Below are 7,418 nucleotides of genomic sequence, written 5' to 3'. Positions count from 1 at the left end.
CTCGGGTCGGGGCGGCTCTGCCTCTGCGTGATCGGGAGGGAATTGCAGGGGGCAGGTTTTCTAGGGAGGGAGGCAGCCTTCTGCCAGGGGTGTGTCCGTGAGAAATTCGGAAACGTCTCCCTCATGCAAAAGAGGCAGCTGGGACCGGGGCAGCGGCTCCGCGCGACGGGCAAAGGCGGGCAGGCAGGCGGGGGAAGCCGAGCCTCCTGCGTGCTGAGGGGAGGGCGGGGCAGGGACGCTAGCACGTCGCTGCCGCCGCCGGCCTCCAGGCGGGATTGAGGAGGAGGTGAGTTCCCTCGGGGGCGGGGGGGCTAGTGAGGAGTGGGGCCGCGTGATGAGAGCGAGCCCGGGAGGGAAGGGGTCAGCGCGGAGAGGCCGAGGCGGCCGGAAGGAGAACGGGGCAGACAGCGGCTGGGGCGGAGGGGGACGGGCCCAGGCAGGGCTGCTCTCCTGAGGGGAGGCGGAGAGCGGCAACTGCTGGCCTGGGACTGTGTGCGGCGTCTAACATGGCTCCCCAGCACCTGCAGCTCGCAGGAGGCCCGTGGCAGGGGAGCTGCTGATCCAGGGGTGCAGCCCCTAACGTGGCCCCTGTTCCCCACGGTGGCTGCTGGGGACGTGGGGTTGCAGCCTCCCCTGCAGCCCCTAAGGGGCGGCCAGCACCCACAGCTAACGGGCGACTCTGCTGCTGGCGTTCAGGGGGTGCAGGCTCCCCAGCCCCCATACAGGAAGCCTCTCAGAGCTACGGCTCTGGAGGGGCCTCAGACTGGAGAGCTGCTGCTGTTTAGGAGGAACAGCTTTACCAGTGCCCTGGTATGGGTCTCCCATTTGCCATGTGCTGCTCGCAGATATGGGGAGCCCCTGTAGGGGGGCAGGGTATGCGGCCTTTATAATGATTTCTAAGCAGCACCTCCACTATTTACAGGGCCCAGGTCAAAAGTGGAGTGAGAGAAACCCAGTGTTCTCAAAGGAGGCTGATCAGCTACACACAATTCAAAAGGCTCCACTGTGGGGGGACCTGGGGGAGCTGCTGGAACTCTCGAGGGTGGGGTGTGTGCATTGCACCCTCTTCAGGAGCTCAGCATTACTGTGCAGCAGCTGCATGCAGTCTTTCAGAAGGGGAGAAAAAAAGACATAACGGAAATAATACTTGTGCCACTGGTCAGAGTACTCGTGCACAAGTTCAGCAGTCTGACATAAGGGGAATTGGTGTGCTGATCGTGTTATGTGCTTAGCTGCCTAACTTGGTTTTCCAACTTTCACATACAGTTCATCTCACAGGCACGGGGATATAGCGGAAGCTATTGCTGGCGCTCAGAACATACGCAGCTTCCGCAATAGTCTGATGCAGGCCTCGAGCCCAGACACAGTTCAATATCACAATGAGCATGTGAAATTAATGTGTTTTCTTTTTTCTTTCTTACAGTCATTTTTATTAAAAGCTATTTAAGCGCTCTGGGGCAGGGTCTGTCTCTGTTTGTGTGTTTATGAAGAGCAGTGTAAAATTGGGCTCCAATCTTGAGATGCTACCGTCATACAATTAATAAAATATTAAGTTTTTAAAATAATTACACTCTTGACAAGAAAGCCCCCCACATAAATCAAACAAAAATTGCACAAAAGTTGAAACCCATGCAAAAGTATACAGTGTGAAATTGTTTTAAAACAAAAGACAAATGAAAGGAGAATTCAGTTTAAAAAATAAATATATTTTAAAATGTGATTTTAAATTAAAGCACTATCAGAAAATACTTCATAATAATGGGATGCTTCAAGAAAAACTTTTAAAATTAATCCCAAATTAAAGGGAGTTTTTCTCACATAAATGAGTTTAGTAGGTCTAACCAGATCTTTTAACACATGACTGTGTGATGATGGGAATAGTAAACTAGAGGAAATGAATGCAAATACACAGACTTTTTTTAAAAGGAGGAAGGAAAAGTTTGGATACAGGAACAAGTCCATTATAATGGATGCTGACTTTATTTTGGATTTTTTTTTCTACTCTAGTTCCTAGGTGCTAGCCATACATTAAGTTAGTTTAAAGTTTAGCACAGTGGTTAGGTAAAGATGAGCAGCAGATTGCAGTATTGTGTATAACAATGGGTTGGTATTATTAAATAGAACTGTTTTATTGGACTCTATTAACCTTAAGCCTTAACCATGACAGGACTTTCATGTAAGAACCCACATGCAAAGTGCAATATTGAATTTTAATTAGAGCTTTCAAGACCTGAAGTGGAATGTATTCTCATCATTTCCCTCTCCCTTTTAATGTACATTTTTCTTAGAAGCCTAGACTTAGTAAAAATACTTTGGTGTTGGAGATTACATTACATCATGTGTATGAGTTTGTATAATCTCAGTGTCAGAAGTCAGTTTTGATAAAGTAAAATAAGGACAAATTCAAATGTACAATTTAATTTTAGATTTATACCCCAACAGTGTGTAGAAAGATTCTAACAATTGGGATTCAATCATATATAAGGTTATATTCATCTTTCTTGCTAATGATTGGCCAGACTGACTCCTTGTCTATTGACTATAGATTAGCTAAGCATATTTAGTGTTGCCCAAGTAGTTTGGATAATTAATATTCTAAGGTTTTATTTTTCTTTATGAACTTTGGAATACTTTCATGTTAGGGGAACTTTTTGAAACTGCAGCTAAAAATAAATCATTCAAGAAAAACATAACTATGAATTTCACATACTGTTCCTGCATAAGTCACAGCATAAATTGCATACAGTGTTCAGAAGGAACATATCTGTCTTATGTGGGCATTTTTGTTGATGTGGGCAGAATTTAGATATGCATAGTTATGTGCAATATTCAAATAAATACACTGAATAAATAATAAATATTATAATATATATTATTGCTAACAATAGGAATAATGGGGCCTTAATCTTGATTGGGCCCTTTGGATGCTTCCATAGTGGTAATAATAGTAATATTGCATATGGAATAATGTAATATGAAGGCAATAACAAAATAAGGTAGAAAATTACAAGACCTCAAATGTGTGGCTATCTGGTCCTTGTTAGATTGGCTGTACAGTATATCTAATTTCAATAACAGTCAAACATGGGGGTGGGGGTGAGTGAACTATAAACAATTCTCATTATATATGATTCTAAGAATCTTGGCAGTGCTAGTGACATGCTGCCAGTATTTTAACAAGAAGTGCCCATAAAATTTCCCTCATTTGACTGTGAAAAATCCTGTGTACCAAATCTGTAAGGGACAGCAAAATCATGCTAATCTTTGGTGGCAGAATTTTCAACAGCAGGCTCTTGAGAACCTCCCCCACCTAAGGCATCAGCAGGCAGTGCAGTTAGCAGTGATAATGCACAGCTTTACTGCTATAAGAACACATATCCCAGTGTTAATGTCACTTCTGAATAGATATATCTCAAAGTATGTGTCTTAAATGTACACCTTAGCTATCCATATTGCTGCACATCAGATGTGAAAGTAAAAATAAATGTGTGAAGCTCCAAACAGACTTGTATGGATTTCTGCAAATCTGAAAACCACCTCTCCAAACTATCTATTATCCCAAATTCTCTCTCTCACACACACACAATCTCACACACACATGTTTTTAGTTGACCTTCAGTGTTTCCTACAAGCAGGACATCAAAGTTCTTATCTATTTACAAATGACAATAAATAGGCTTCCCTATACTTAAAATATGGCCAATGCAACAGATTTGGGATATGAGTAAATATGTGGCGTTCAAATGAGGGAGGAATATGAAAGTGTAATTTATTAAAGAAATACAGTTTTAGAAATATAGTACTTAGAATAAATGAATGAGGTCAGTTCCTATTTGTGTTAGCTTGTAAGCTTGTGCCCCCCAAAACAGTAATCCACAGGATTAAGATAAGAGGTGCACAAGCAACGGTGGGGCTCTTAGATTTTAAAATAAGGTTACTGCCATAATAATATTACTGATAGATGCGAAGTATGATTATCCAAAGCCTTCTCACCAGTATTACAGATGCTTCAAGATTTAATGCCATCCTTGTAATTTATGAAACTAACCTCAAGCAAGTAAGTAAGGGTGGACACATCACTGTGTTAATGATAAGCCTGAGAAATAGAGGATTTAGATGTTTTAAGATTTGAAATCTTTCTCTCTCTCACACACATGCACATGCATGCACACGCACACAGAGTTCTAGATTAATAACACCAAAGATTTAACTGTTCATAGGTCACCTGTAGCATTATATTCCAGTTTTGTCCTGGGACTACTTCTAGGGATTTAGGTGCCACAACTGTTCAACTACTTGGACCCCCTGAGACTGACAGTAAAAGTGCTAATAGCAATTATGGTATTGGTAATTTTCTAGGAAAACTGTCCACTATGAACTACCGTGCAACGGCATGTTCACATCCACTAGTGAAAAGCCATTTTATATTAATATCTTAAGGTAACTACTGACTATATGCTGGATTCAGACTCGTGACCTACAGGTGAAAGCTGCCAATCCCTTAGGCTCTTCATTATTTACCCATGGAAGGAAGATTTACTGAATCATTGTTACATAATAGATGCTGCTCACATTGGCAGGGTTGAATGATCAGAGGTATGGGAGTGAAAGATGAGTATAACTGTTAATATTTATTTTTTAGCTCTAAAAAGACGAAGAAAGATCTTCTCATTTCCAGAGTAACTGGAGACTGCACTTTTGCCTGCATCTTATTCCGCCTTTCCCCAAGTGAAATAAACTATACAGTTTTGCCTGTATAACTGCTTCTCCAGTAGGTAAGTGTAGACAGCCCTAAGTAAACTCCCTTAAAAGAAATATGTTTTGGTTGTCATAAAGTCGGTTTTCTTTTTGGTTGTGATTTAAATATGAAGAGAGGATTTATAGAGATGACTGCAAGGTTCCATTGCCCTAATTGCTCACTACATCTGGCACAGCATAAAAATTGGTCTCACTTGTACCTAAAACAGTTACCTTTATTTTTTATTTATTCTATCTGCTTTTTGTAAAATCAATGGTCATGTTAAATGCTTTAATACCAAATATGCAAATTTCGAGATCAATATATGATTTTTTTTGTATTTCTTATCATAGATATCTGGTATGCTGTTTGAGGGAGTCATCTAAGTCTTTAATAATTTTGACTACTCACTAGTTAAAGTATGTTATCTCTTATAAGAGAAATATATATTTATCTTTTAAAAATATTGTGTTTCTTTTTGAAGAAATAATAGCTGAGGATTGTAAAAGTAGCAATTTTGGAAGTGAATCTAGATTTTTTTTCGAACGGTATGGTTTAAAACTGAATTGTGAAGAAAACAGGAAAACAATGCCAATATCTGTGTAAAAAAAAAAAATTCTCAGATATGTGTTTTCCTGTATGCTTTATGTTTACTATTTTAAGACTGAGTGATGGCATTTAAACTATCATTTTTCAATTGGAATTATTTTAAAAATATTGCCAATAATTGGCATTTCACTCAGTCATTACCCAGGTGACTTGCAAAAATCCCATTACTTTCAGCAGTACAGTGTGTGTGTGTAGAATGTCTTCACTAATCAGGCTTAAGAGGAGCACTCAGCAAATTTACCACTGAAACTTGTCTTCCACTGTGAGAGCACAGTATATACAATTCTTGGACATCATAGATATCATGAAATCTCGCTGGAACTTGGAGCTGGCCACCATGTATCCTGTTTTTATAATGTGTGACTTTAAAAAAAAGTTTAACCATGCAGTATGCTTTTACAAAGTCATTACCCAGCTGTGGTGGTTTCATTGTAGCACTGATATCACAGTGCTGTTCATAATGTACATTTAATTCTATAGTAAAATATTATCATTATTATTATGTTCTCCTGGGAGTAGCTTGTCAGTAGAGAAGAGAGAAATGCACTTGCAGGATGTGTGGACAATCTTCTCAATGAGTCAGAACCTCTGGAAAGCAGTAGCCACTGGTGAAGAGCTAATTATTCCATGTGAAATTATATAAGGAGCCTTAGCCCTTACTCTACCTCATTTCCTTTCCTGTGACAGTAAGTTCAGAAATCTCAATTCCTATGTATTTTATTTACTATTTCTTATATGAAGGGTTATTTGCTGTTGTTAAAAAAATAACAATTTGTTTTAGTATTAAATATTTCTAGTTAGAATTAGGCTCTACACAGTCATCCAATTTGAACATTTCGATTTGCTTTCTAGGTTCAGACAGGTCATTTTCCATTGCCTTCCCTGTAACTTGACTTCAGTTCCCCAGTAGAGGATTTGTGTGCTTGGAGTTTAAATGCTTCATGTGATAGTGATGGATTATTTTCTGACCATCTTTTCCACTGCCTTGTCTGTTTAGAAAAAGACATATATCAAAGGCCCATTTGGGCCTGCAAGGAGCAGGAAAGTCACCTCCTTTTTTTTCCTGATAGAGAGGGCTAATCACTTGCAGACCAATCAGACTGCTTCCACTTTAGAGTAGTTTTGGCAGAGTGCTTTAAAAGCACAAAAGGAGTAAAGGAAGCAGTTTGGATCTGATGTGGGTTCTGAAGGTTCCCTCAAAGAAGCCAAGGAGAAAATAGTTGCAGACTATTGAAGGATCCAGGGGCTATGGCACATAATAAGAGAAAAGTGCTGTGAATCTGAGCATTCTTCCTGTTGCATTAAGATACAAAGAAGCACAGTAGGAACAGATCCAAGGTTGCACCATTATAGAGAAAGTCTCAAAATTTTTAGAAACAGTTGCAGGTGATAGCTTATTGTCAGGTATCTCAGTTCCTCTTGAGATGCTGAACATAAAATTCTATCTGTATTGACTATCTTGTCAGATCTGGGTCCTGAGTCAGTTTCATGAAGGGGTTTGATACAACCTTGATTTACAGTGCATTTTTATGAAGGATTATCAGAAGATAGCCCATCATAATCTTCTGCTTCCTCTGTGCAGCTCTGTAGGGTTTCTCACCCTTCAGATCTTGGGTCCTTACAGTTGATCTCATTGCCATCAGGAATAGAATTTAAGATTAGTTCCAGGGCTCTCAGATCTAGAGAGCTCCTTCCTTGAATTATTCCCTGAAGATGTCTGTAGACACACGCTCTTTATTAAGATATCCACATCTCCCTGGATGTCTAAATCAAGGGGACAGGTTGCAGGGCTCTCATTGTTTGTAGGAAACCTGTTTCTTGGCTCTATTAGTGAATGTGGGCTCTGTGAACACAAGATTATTCTGATAAACAGCATAAGAACTAAGTTCAAGAATTTTCCATTTGAGGAACCTGTTTTCTTCACCTCAGAGTTAGGGTTGGTTCATTCTTTGGATAGAGGGAAATTGACCCAATACAGACAGGTTCCAGAGGAATACCGCTTCTTGTTAGAGAGCTGCTGAATACCACAAATCTGATCAGAAGCAGTTTTTCTTCTCAAAGCAGAAAGAGA

At 40.1% G+C, this 7,418-nt stretch overlaps 1 protein-coding gene across 1 annotated transcript in view; it reads left to right on the top strand.

Moving 5' to 3' along the window:
• Positions 1-247: 247 nt before the first annotated feature.
• The window catches only part of GTDC1 (glycosyltransferase like domain containing 1), a 266,125-nt gene continuing 258,954 nt past the window's right edge, over positions 248-7,418 (top strand). The window contains exons 1-2 of the mRNA XM_065413468.1: positions 248-286; positions 4,643-4,775. The gene's annotated coding sequence lies outside the window, so the exon portion shown is untranslated. The remainder of the gene's footprint in view (positions 287-4,642; positions 4,776-7,418) is intronic.

This window comes from Emys orbicularis, chromosome 11 (assembly GCF_028017835.1).
Source record: "Emys orbicularis isolate rEmyOrb1 chromosome 11, rEmyOrb1.hap1, whole genome shotgun sequence".
Taxonomy (NCBI): Eukaryota; Metazoa; Chordata; order Testudines; family Emydidae; genus Emys; species Emys orbicularis.
The sequence above is the reverse complement of the archived record's forward strand: the minus strand, read 5'-3'. Positions and strand labels throughout refer to the sequence as shown.